The following is a 10,011-nucleotide window of genomic DNA, read 5'->3' as shown; positions in this document are numbered from 1 at the left end:
CTGAGAGTGTGTACCATCCTGGGTACCAGTGGATGGCATCATCTCCCTGGGAGTGTGCACTATTCTGGGTACCAGTGGAAGCCATCATCTCCCTGGGAGTGTGCACTATTCTGGGTCCCTGTAGAGGAAAAAATCATTCCATTTTGAGAGTAGAACTTAAGTATCCATCAAGTTTATTCATCATAAATTCTTTATCAAGAAAACAAGCCAATTCCATCTTTTGTGGGGGTTGAGATAGGATTTTTCTGAAGTTTTTGGAGCCCATCTCCTGGAACTAGCTTTTGTAGACCAGGCTGGCCTCGAACTCACAGAGATCTGCCTGCCTCTGCCTCCTGAGTGCTGGAATTAAAGGCCTGTGCCACCAACACCTGGGTAAGCCAATTCCATCTTCAGGCAAAAACAATAAAAAGATGAATGATCCCACAGGAATGCTAGAGGTTTTGTTCTGTCAAAACCTCTTTCTGCTTCCTGGGCTGACCTTAGAAGGTCACAGACACATAGTCCACACACAACAACACTCTGGCAGATTATTCCTCTGGGTTTGGTTTCCAGGTCTGTCCAATAGGCTTAATGCGGCCTCCTCCCAAGAGGAAGTAGGAGGTGTATATGAACCAGGTAAGCAAAAAGTCCTGTGGTGGGAGAAAGGAGGAGACATGCCCTGAATCCCATCCAATTCAGGCTTACTGCCAGGAGAGCAGGTGAAACAGCTGCCATTCGTGGCTTTTCCTACAGCAGGGTCCCCATTCATGGCCGGCTTTAATTTTTAAAGGAAAAGGAAGGAAGACCTCACTCAGGTCAAACATAGTCAAATCTGTCATGTATTATGAACCATAAAATAAAAATCAAACTTGAATCTGTTCAAGCCACTAAGACATAATGCTAGAAAATGCAGAAACAGAAGCCCAACCAAGGAGAGGGTGTCCTGGCTAGTTTTGTGTCAACTTGACACAACCTGAAAGGAGGGAGCCTCAGTTGAGGAAATGCGTCCGTAAGATCGGGCTGTAAGGCATTTTCTCAATTAGTGATCAATGGCAGAGGGCCCAGCCCATGGTGGGTGATAACCATCTCTGGGCTGGTGGTTCTGGGTTCTATAAGAAAGCAGGCTGAGCAAGCCATGATGAGCAAGCCAGTAAGCAGCACCCTCCATGGACTCTGCGTGTTTAAGTTCCTGTCCTGACTTCCTTCAGTGATGAACTGTGCTGTGGAAGTGTAAGCCAAATAAACCCTTTCTTCCCCAACGTGTTTTTGGTCATAGCGTTTCATCCCAGCAATGGTGACTCTAAGACAGAAGGCGATAGGCCAACCTCCACACAACCCATACTCCTCGGCAAAGTAAAAGACAACCAAAAGAGGGAGAGGGATGGTGAGACTCCATTATTCAAATTCAATGTGGGACCATTCAAATGATTTGATAACTCAGAGATGCTGACTGGATAGTTGACATTAAGAAAGTATATAGAGGATTTTCATAATCCTGATAATATGAATAAAGTTTGGTTCAAAAGTTGAAAGTATTCATCTGCTAGGGCTATGGACAATAGCCCCCAACTTGTGAAATTTTTTGTTTGTTTGTTTTTTCCTTTCTTGTGGGGCAAAACCTCCATAATTCAGTAGGCAAAGGTACCTGCTGCAGCCTGACAACCTTAGTTTTGATCATCAGGACCCACACGGCAGAAGGAAAAAACTGGATCCTGCACATTGTCTTTTAACCTCCACCCGGGCACATGCAAAACACACACACAATAAATAATAAGACATAATTTTGAAAAATACATTCAACAGGTGTGGGGCACATGCCTTTAATGTCAGTGCTTGGGAGGCAGAGGAAAGTGGATCTCTATGAGTCCAAGGCCAGCTGGATCTAATAGAGTTCCAAGCTAACCAGGGCTACACAGGGAGACTCTGTCTCAAAAGGAAAACAAGCCGTGGCGATGTGAACAAGAGTGCCCACGTTGGGCTCATATATTTGAAATTGGGGAGTGGCACTACTTGAGAAAGATTAGGAGATGTGGTCTTGTTGGAGTAGCTGTGACCTTGTTGGAAGAAGTGTGTCGCTGGGGGTGGACTTTGAGAACCACAAAAGCCCAAGCCAGGTACAGTGACTCCTTTCCTGTTCCCTGCTGATCCGGATATAGAACTCTCATCTACTTTTCCCGTACCATGTCTGCCTACATGCTGTCATGCTTTCCACGGTGATGATAATGGATTAACCCTCTGAAACTATAAGCAAGTCCCAATTAAATGCTTTCTTTTGTTAGAGTTGCCATGGTCAGAGGGTCTCTTCACAGCAATAAACCAGACTAAGACACAAGTCATACCCTCACGGTACAAATGAAGCTTACAGTTATGAATCTAGATCTTTCTCAGGCTAATGATCTGAGATGTGATTCTTCTGGAAGGTTCTTTCTAGGCAGCCCTAGTCAACCACTCAATCACCAGAGAAAACAGCCAACACCACAGCATGCTACATGCTGAGCCAGGCTGTGCTAGGAATATTTGATTGAATTCGTTTCACTCATGGGCCCGCCCTTCACAACGAATCGGTTGTGAGTGTCCGTGCTGCAGTTTTTACCAAAGAAGAAACAAGATGCTTGGGCTGCTTTGTAGTTCCTCAAGAGGATGCCCTGGCATGCAGCTAATGTCCTGGTTACTCAAGAGGCTAAGCAGGAGAATAGTTTTTAAGCCTGGGGATCAGAGGCCAGACTAGAGAACCTATTTCAAATAAAAAAGAAAGTAAAAACAGAACCCTAGAGGATTAAGGAGAGGTGGGACGGAGGACTGACTGAGGCACAAACGTCAAAAGGTTGCCTTGTCCTTATTCATCATTCTAGGTACCAAGACTGCCTTTTCAAAAATATAATATTGTTATTTATTTATTTTTTAAGAATTTCAGCCTGGCAGTGGTGGCACACACCTTTAATCCCAGCACTCAGGAGGCAGAAGCAAGCAGATCTCTGTGAGTTCGAAGCCAGCCTGGTCTACAGAGTGAGTTCCAGGATAGCCAAGAGCTACACAGAGAAACCCTGTCTCAGAAAAAGAATGCTATATTATGATCATATCTGCATCTTCGTTTGTCCTCTTGACTCCTCCCAGATCCTTCCTACTCCTTTCCAAATTTGTGTCCTTTCTTTTAAGAACTCACTAAGTCCAGTTTGTGCTGTCCGTATCCTGATGGATACTGAGTCAGCCACTGGAGCACAGTGGACCTACAAGAACCACACCCCTTAGGATGCCTTTTAAATGCTTCGAACCCTCCCAAAAAATTTACAAAAAATAAAAACCTTACCAAGGTAAATGTTTTACTTTCCTTACAAAATAGGCTATATTTAAGATCTGTCTGATTTTAAAAGCATAGGTGGGAGCTAAAAATAGATACTTGAGGTTCTTCACGTGACAATAGAGATTTGTTAGCCAGCATTTGGAAATATATTTTTCATTAGAAATGGAATATAGGGAAAGTTGGGCCTTCAAATATAACCACTATATAGAGTTCTGACTTTTTAAGATGCATTTATGTGTGATGTACGCATGGGTACCCATATAGGGGCTCACTGTGGACACCGGAGGCTGACATTGGAGCGTCTTCCTCCATCACTTCTCCACCTTCCGTTTGGCCCACTGCCCACGATTTCAACTCTCCCAGGCTTTCAAACACACACCAGCACACCTGGCCTTTACGTGGGGATCCAAACTTTCCACAGCAAGCATTTTCCAAGCTGAGCCATCTTCCGAGCCCAGATTTCTAACACCTTGATGACTGCTGATGAATGACTTCATAATAGTGCTGATATGTGTATACCAGAAAGTTCTGTTTAGTCTGCAATAGCTGACTATATACTTAAATGAACAAACAAGCAAGCCAATAAAGGCAGTTTCCTTTGGAAGGGTGAACTCTTTTCTAAAGAGCACAATGCACACTTTCTCCTATTTGAAAATTATCTTAAAGAATGTTCCATTCCTCTGTGAAATTAACACTGTGTCCAAGGATACTTGGTCGGAAAGTGGAGTGACCACGGGTGTGTCAGCAGCCTCCAACCCCTGCAGGCCTCGAACTTCAGGGACAGACATGCGGTCATGAGGGAAATCTTCAGCTATCATCTTATATGTCCCCAGGACCCTGCTCATGCCCCACAGACCCAGAGGAGATGCTTCTACACTAAAGGCCAGAAGAGAAAATGCTACAACCACCAAGGAATTAAAAAGGAGAAAAAAATAGTCTAAAAATTAAAAATTAAAAAAAAAACAAATCCCCTCATACCAAGTTCAATATCAAACAACTGTCTCCTTTCTATAATGTGTGTGTATCTATGTTGTGCATACATCTGTGTGTTCTAGTTCCCATGTGAATGTGGGGATGGGTGTGTGGAGACCCTGGACTGAATGAGGTCAGGATTTCTTTTCAGTGGTCCTCCACCTTATTCACGAAGGCAGGTTTTTGAAATTAAACCCAGAGCTGAGGTCCACATCCAGCCTTTACATAACCCATAATCCAAGTACTTGAGAGGTAAAGGCAGAAGGATGGGGTCAACATCAGCCTTGGTTCTATACCAAGTTCTAGGCTAGCCTAGTCTACATGAGGCTCTGTTTCAAAACAAAACAAAAGCCAAATCTACTACTGTGCTTGACTAACAATACCAAAGCCGATATAGTGGCACACACCTATAATCCCAATACTCCGGAAACTGAGCCCAACCAAGGATTACAAATTCAGGACAGACCTCAGCCTCAACCCCAGTGAGAGCCTGACTCAATGATAACAAACCCCTTACTATTGGCATTTTTTCTGCCTCTGTAATTTCGGCTCCCCTCTCCCCTTCAACTTTCCTGGAGACTGTCCTATCCCCACATCTACTTAAAGGTTGCCAAGCTCATTAACATTCAAACCTGAGGCTCGGAAGTTCCTTCTCAGTGCGCTGTCAGCTCTGGCTTCCAGCCATCATTTGTAGCTTCACTCAGGTCTGAGTATCTTTAATTCCAATTCCCTTTATGATTTCGACATGAATTATGCAGAAAGATAGTTCCTGTTTCCTACAAGCCAGGCCTTCTCATCCTGTATTTGTTATTGATTTCTGACTTAATTGCATATGGTGTAAGAGTGTGGTCAATGGCAGAAACTCTTGGCGATCTGTGGAAGCCTGCTTCCTAGCCCAGGATAATGTCAGTATTCATACATTTTTAATATCTACTGGCTAAGCACTATCACTTGTTGAGTATAGTGTTCTCTAGGTGGCCGTTAGGCAAGTTTGGCTTTGTGTTCTGTCTTTACTGTCCAAGTCGTCTGTATCCCTATCAATTTTTAAACACCATTCAATCAGTTACCACAAGAAAGAATTAGGATAGCCTATGTAGCTGCAATTTCTCTTTGAGGTCCTTTTATTTAACTTATTTTGTATAAATAGGACCAATACAACCCTCATATATGGCTTGGCTATTTAAAGTTCTTTTCTATCAACCAGAGGCTCCTAAAGATGTGTGGTGCCGGTTGGGGGCATAGCTCAAAGGCAAAGCGATTGTCTGGCATTCACAAGAACCTGGGTTTGCTGCCCACAAAAGAACATTGCGAACACGTGGAGAGAATTCTGTTCGGATTTTTTTTCTGTTGTTGGTGTGTTTTTTTGTTTTGTGAGGCAGAGTCTATCCCAGACTAACCTCAAACTTCATATACAGTCAAGTGTAATCACCTTTGAACTTCTGCTTCCTGCCTCCACTTCCCCAGTGCTGGGGTTACAAATCAGCCATGACACTCAACTCATGAGGTGCTGGGGATGGAACCCAGGACTTTCTCCTTGCCAGTCAAGCGCTTACCCATCCGAGCTACATTCTTGGTGTTGTTCTGACAGCGTATCACAGCAGGCTTTGTGCATAGTAGATTTACCCTTAGCTTTGTGCTTGTGAAACTCTCCCTCAAAACAAAAAACCGGGTGACCAGATTTGGAGTGGGGGAGTTTGTGAGCAGGCCTGCTCCCACCACCTCATCCTGATTCTGAATTCTGACTCTCTCAACTCAAGCCAACTGCCTCCCAACACCAGGCTTGAAGCTTACACAACCGTGGATGTGAGGGAAAGCAGAGAGGGAGAACCCAGAAATACTGGGGTCTGTTCAACTCCCATCAATCACATTTCCTGCTGGTGCTTGGAGTTTTCAACTCCCAGAACAAAAATGTAACCTTTAAGAGGATGCAGGGTTGGGTAGGAAGGAACGTGGCACATTCATAGACGGGCCCATCCGGGGCAGAGTGAACAGGGGCAAGTAACTGGAAACATGGAAATGAATTCTTTCCATTATCCCTGTCTTGGAATGGTTCTACACACTCCCATGGGCTGCTGGGCTACAGTGTGAAGACTTCGGTCTTTTTTGGCATCTACAGATACTGCTAAGAAGTAGGCTCAGCTCAAGGCTTCCCAGGTTTCCACCCAGTGAATCACACAGCAGGCAGTGTGTGTGCACCAAGAGCAGCACCCAGGGAATCAGGAGTAAACTGGGTATTCCTCAGAGATGATCTAATCACACTCACAGAGCCCTCATAATCCAACAGTGTCGAAGGCCATTCCCCTAGCAAGCTCACTCTCCTCAGGGCAGGCATGGTATCTGGCTCAAGTTTTCTAGAAATGGCCTTTGTTAGGAAAGGGGCTGAACTCTTCAGCAAGTGGAAAGTGGCTGCAATTCTTGTGACAAGAGTCTAATGACTGGTTGTGTCACATGGAGGCATGTTCTTTAACTCCTGGCTTTCAAGCCCGTGTGGATAGGTGTTAGGCAGTGGGCAGTGGGCCACAAGAAGCAGCAAGTCCCACGCAGGGAGCCATGTGCCCGGGGAAGAGACCTCAGCCGGGCAGTCAGTCCCATGAGGAGCAGCCCCTGTGGATAAGAGCCAGACAAAAGGATAGGCTGGCCATGCAGAGTGAGCTTGGATACTTCTTTAGCAGGTTATGGAAGGGAAGGGGAAAGGTGAGGAGGGGGAAAGGGGGGGAAGAGCAGAGGGAGAGAGGCGGGGGAGGCAGAAGCTGCCTCTTCAGGAGAGATGGAAAGGGAAGAACTCAGTCTGGAAGCAGAAGATCAGCTTGTCTAGGCAGACAGGGGAGGAAGTGGGCGGGGCTTGTCTTTTAAAGGGACAGGACAGACCATTACAGTCCCATCTCTCTTTTATAATAAAAAAAGCAGGAGTTTAGGCACAACAGGTTGAATAAATTGGGACATCTGATTCTCAAGACTGCTTCCTGTGTATTTGTGGGTGTTGTCTTGGGGGGAACCTGAGAAAGCTGGGTGCTGGTCCCATCCTGGGGTAGCTGGTCTCTTTGTTTCTGTCTGGTGTTTGTGGTATGGGAATGTCTGGTGTCTCTTATGCCTGTTTAAGGTATTGGCAAAATAGAGGACAAAGTTAAGTTTAGGAAAAAAAGTTTTAGGACCAGGGAATTAAGAAAGGTGTATCTGACCTGTTTAAGGTGGATCTTTTAATTCAGCTCCTTGAAACTCACAAGAATTTTTGGGTTTGTGAAAACATAAGTTTTAAACAGTAGCATATTTATATCAGAATGAAAATGACTGTGACAGATATTTTTGTAGAATGAAAATTATTTTTTAAGACTATGAAAGGTAGCGTGAGAGAGAAATTTGATAGCATGCACTTGTCCTCACACCTTTATATCTGTATTTTGCTGAAATTTGTTTAGTGATGTTGTCCTTTTAAATGACAAAACCTCTCAGCTGCCACACTGCATCAGAGATCTTTGAGAAGGATAAAATTTTACTTGAGTTACTGATTAAAAAATGAGAGAGAACTGACTTGGTTGGCACCTAGAGCTACTCCTCAGGGTCCTCCATGGTCAGTGAGGGTTGTATTTGCCTTTTGCTGTTTAGTGCAGGACCTGCCAGGCTCCAGAAGATCCTGTGGGCTAAGAAATCTGTAGGAAGACAAGCCTACCTTGACCTGAGCAGCTAGGCTGCCAATTCCAGTGATTTTTGTCCACCTCTGGAGATCTTCAGTTTAGATAAAAGGCAGTTTTTCCCAGTGGTCAGCACTTGGTAGTTGAAGCAAATTTCGGATGGACGTGTTTTGTGCCCATTTGTCTTCTGTCTTCTTTGGAGGAAATAGAGTGCTGTTGCAAGAGCCAACCTGTCTCTTTTTGTTATGAAAAAGTCTTTTAATAATTAAATATTTAAAGGCCATATTCCCCAGATCTCTGAGCCAATGAGGGCTGTTTACCGGGTATAGATGAGTTATAACTACAGTATAGAATCTGCTTGGCGAGCTGGGTCTGATCTTGACTGTACTGGCTCTCAACAGGTAAAGCAGGGTTGGATTAAACAAAGTATTTTTGTGAGAGACTTAAACGTACATACCAGTTTAAAACAAAACATGAAACATTGCTTTGTTAGTCTGAAATGAGATACAACAAACAGGCAATTATAACACTTAACAGCAAACATAGGTATATTTAAGTTACATGTATGCACACAAACAGTGAGTGAACAAGAATTGGGCAAAGTGGATGCTTTTAGTGGGCCCTACCAAAGGCATGCCACTGTGCAAAACACACATATAACAGAGTCAGCACCAGGGAATTTAGAGACAAAAACATAAATAAACTAGGGACCAGGCAGGGTATACCTCAGTGAAGATGACGGGACTTGGTCACCTGACCTGGCCCTCAGTCAAGATGGCAATGAAGTCACCTGTTGTCTGGAAAAGCCACGTTTTTGTTTGTTTGTTTGTTTTTGAGCTGTGGGAGTTTTAACAAGAGACCTAGAGGCATGATCCACCCTGTTGCCAGGCCACCACACCACAAACCGTGGCAGGGAGCAAAAGCTGGAATTGAAAACAGCTGCCTTATGGATCTAACCAATCTTGTCTTTTTTACATGCGGGTGGCTGATAGCTTGAGGGTTTATACCATAGCTGAAAATGTGAGAACACCGCCACAGGGCCTATAGAAGAGCATCCTCTCCATCCATTCTTCTATTGAAGGGCATCTAGGTTGTTTCCAGGTTCTGGCTGTTACAAACAGTGCTGCTATGGAAAGCAACCAGAGATGAATGTCAGTGAAGTAGCCATGAAGGCTGTGGTTGGGGCCTGGTGTGCATAGAGGTCGGCGTTCAGGCAGATACAATGCAGGGCTGTTGTAAAGAAACCTGGTTCCCTAGCCCAGGGTTCCACGTTTCCTCAGCCAGCCCACTCACGGGTGGAAGGGAATGTGGAGAGAGCTGGCTGAGTTACAAGCACTCAAGGGACAGGACAGACCATTCCAGTAGGGTGGGTAGAAGTCCAAGGACAAGGACAAGATGGAGGCAAGGGAAAAGGACAGGAGAAGACCTGGATCCTTCTTGCCTCCAGGCTGTGCTTTCACCCCTTGCCGACAGGTGAGGGACTCCGCAGACACCTCTGACTCAGAAGCCACCTCTTAGCTCGGCCCAGTTTGACCTTGGTGGGTTCACAAACGGACTGACAGCGTCCTCACTGGGTCTCTTGCAGAGAATCGCGGGAGTTGTCTTTTAAGTTGGCTAAGAGGTGAGGAAAGGGCTCAGATTTCATTACCTTTCCTTTCGAGCTTTTCTATAAAATCCAAAGGCTCATCTGGCCTAACAAAAGACACTGCTTAAGTGGGGTGTGGTGTCCCAGGCCCAGAATCCCAGCATTTGAAAGGCAAAGTAAGCAGATGCAGGAAGAGTTTAAGGTCAGCCTCAGCTACAGAGCGAGCTCAAAGCCTACCTGGAATGCATGATATCTTTTCCCCAAAATAGAATAAAATAGTGATTGGCATTCAACCATTTGGAAGCCATGGAGTTCTTCAGTTATGAGCACAAAAGCAGTTATTAAAAGTGCATTGCACACCTATAATCCCAGTGCACACCTATAATCCCAGTGCACACCTATAATCCCAGTGCACACCTATAATCCCAGTGCACACCTATAATCCCAGAACTAGGGAGGCAGAGGTAGGTGGATCGCTGTGATTTCCAGGCTAGAGAGGAACACATGGAGGAGACTCTCTGAAAATAAATAAAAAATAAATAAAT

Source organism: Microtus ochrogaster, unplaced genomic scaffold, assembly GCF_000317375.1.
Source record: "Microtus ochrogaster isolate Prairie Vole_2 unplaced genomic scaffold, MicOch1.0 UNK18, whole genome shotgun sequence".
NCBI lineage: Eukaryota > Metazoa > Chordata > Mammalia > Rodentia > Cricetidae > Microtus > Microtus ochrogaster.
This window is presented reverse-complemented; position numbering follows the sequence as displayed.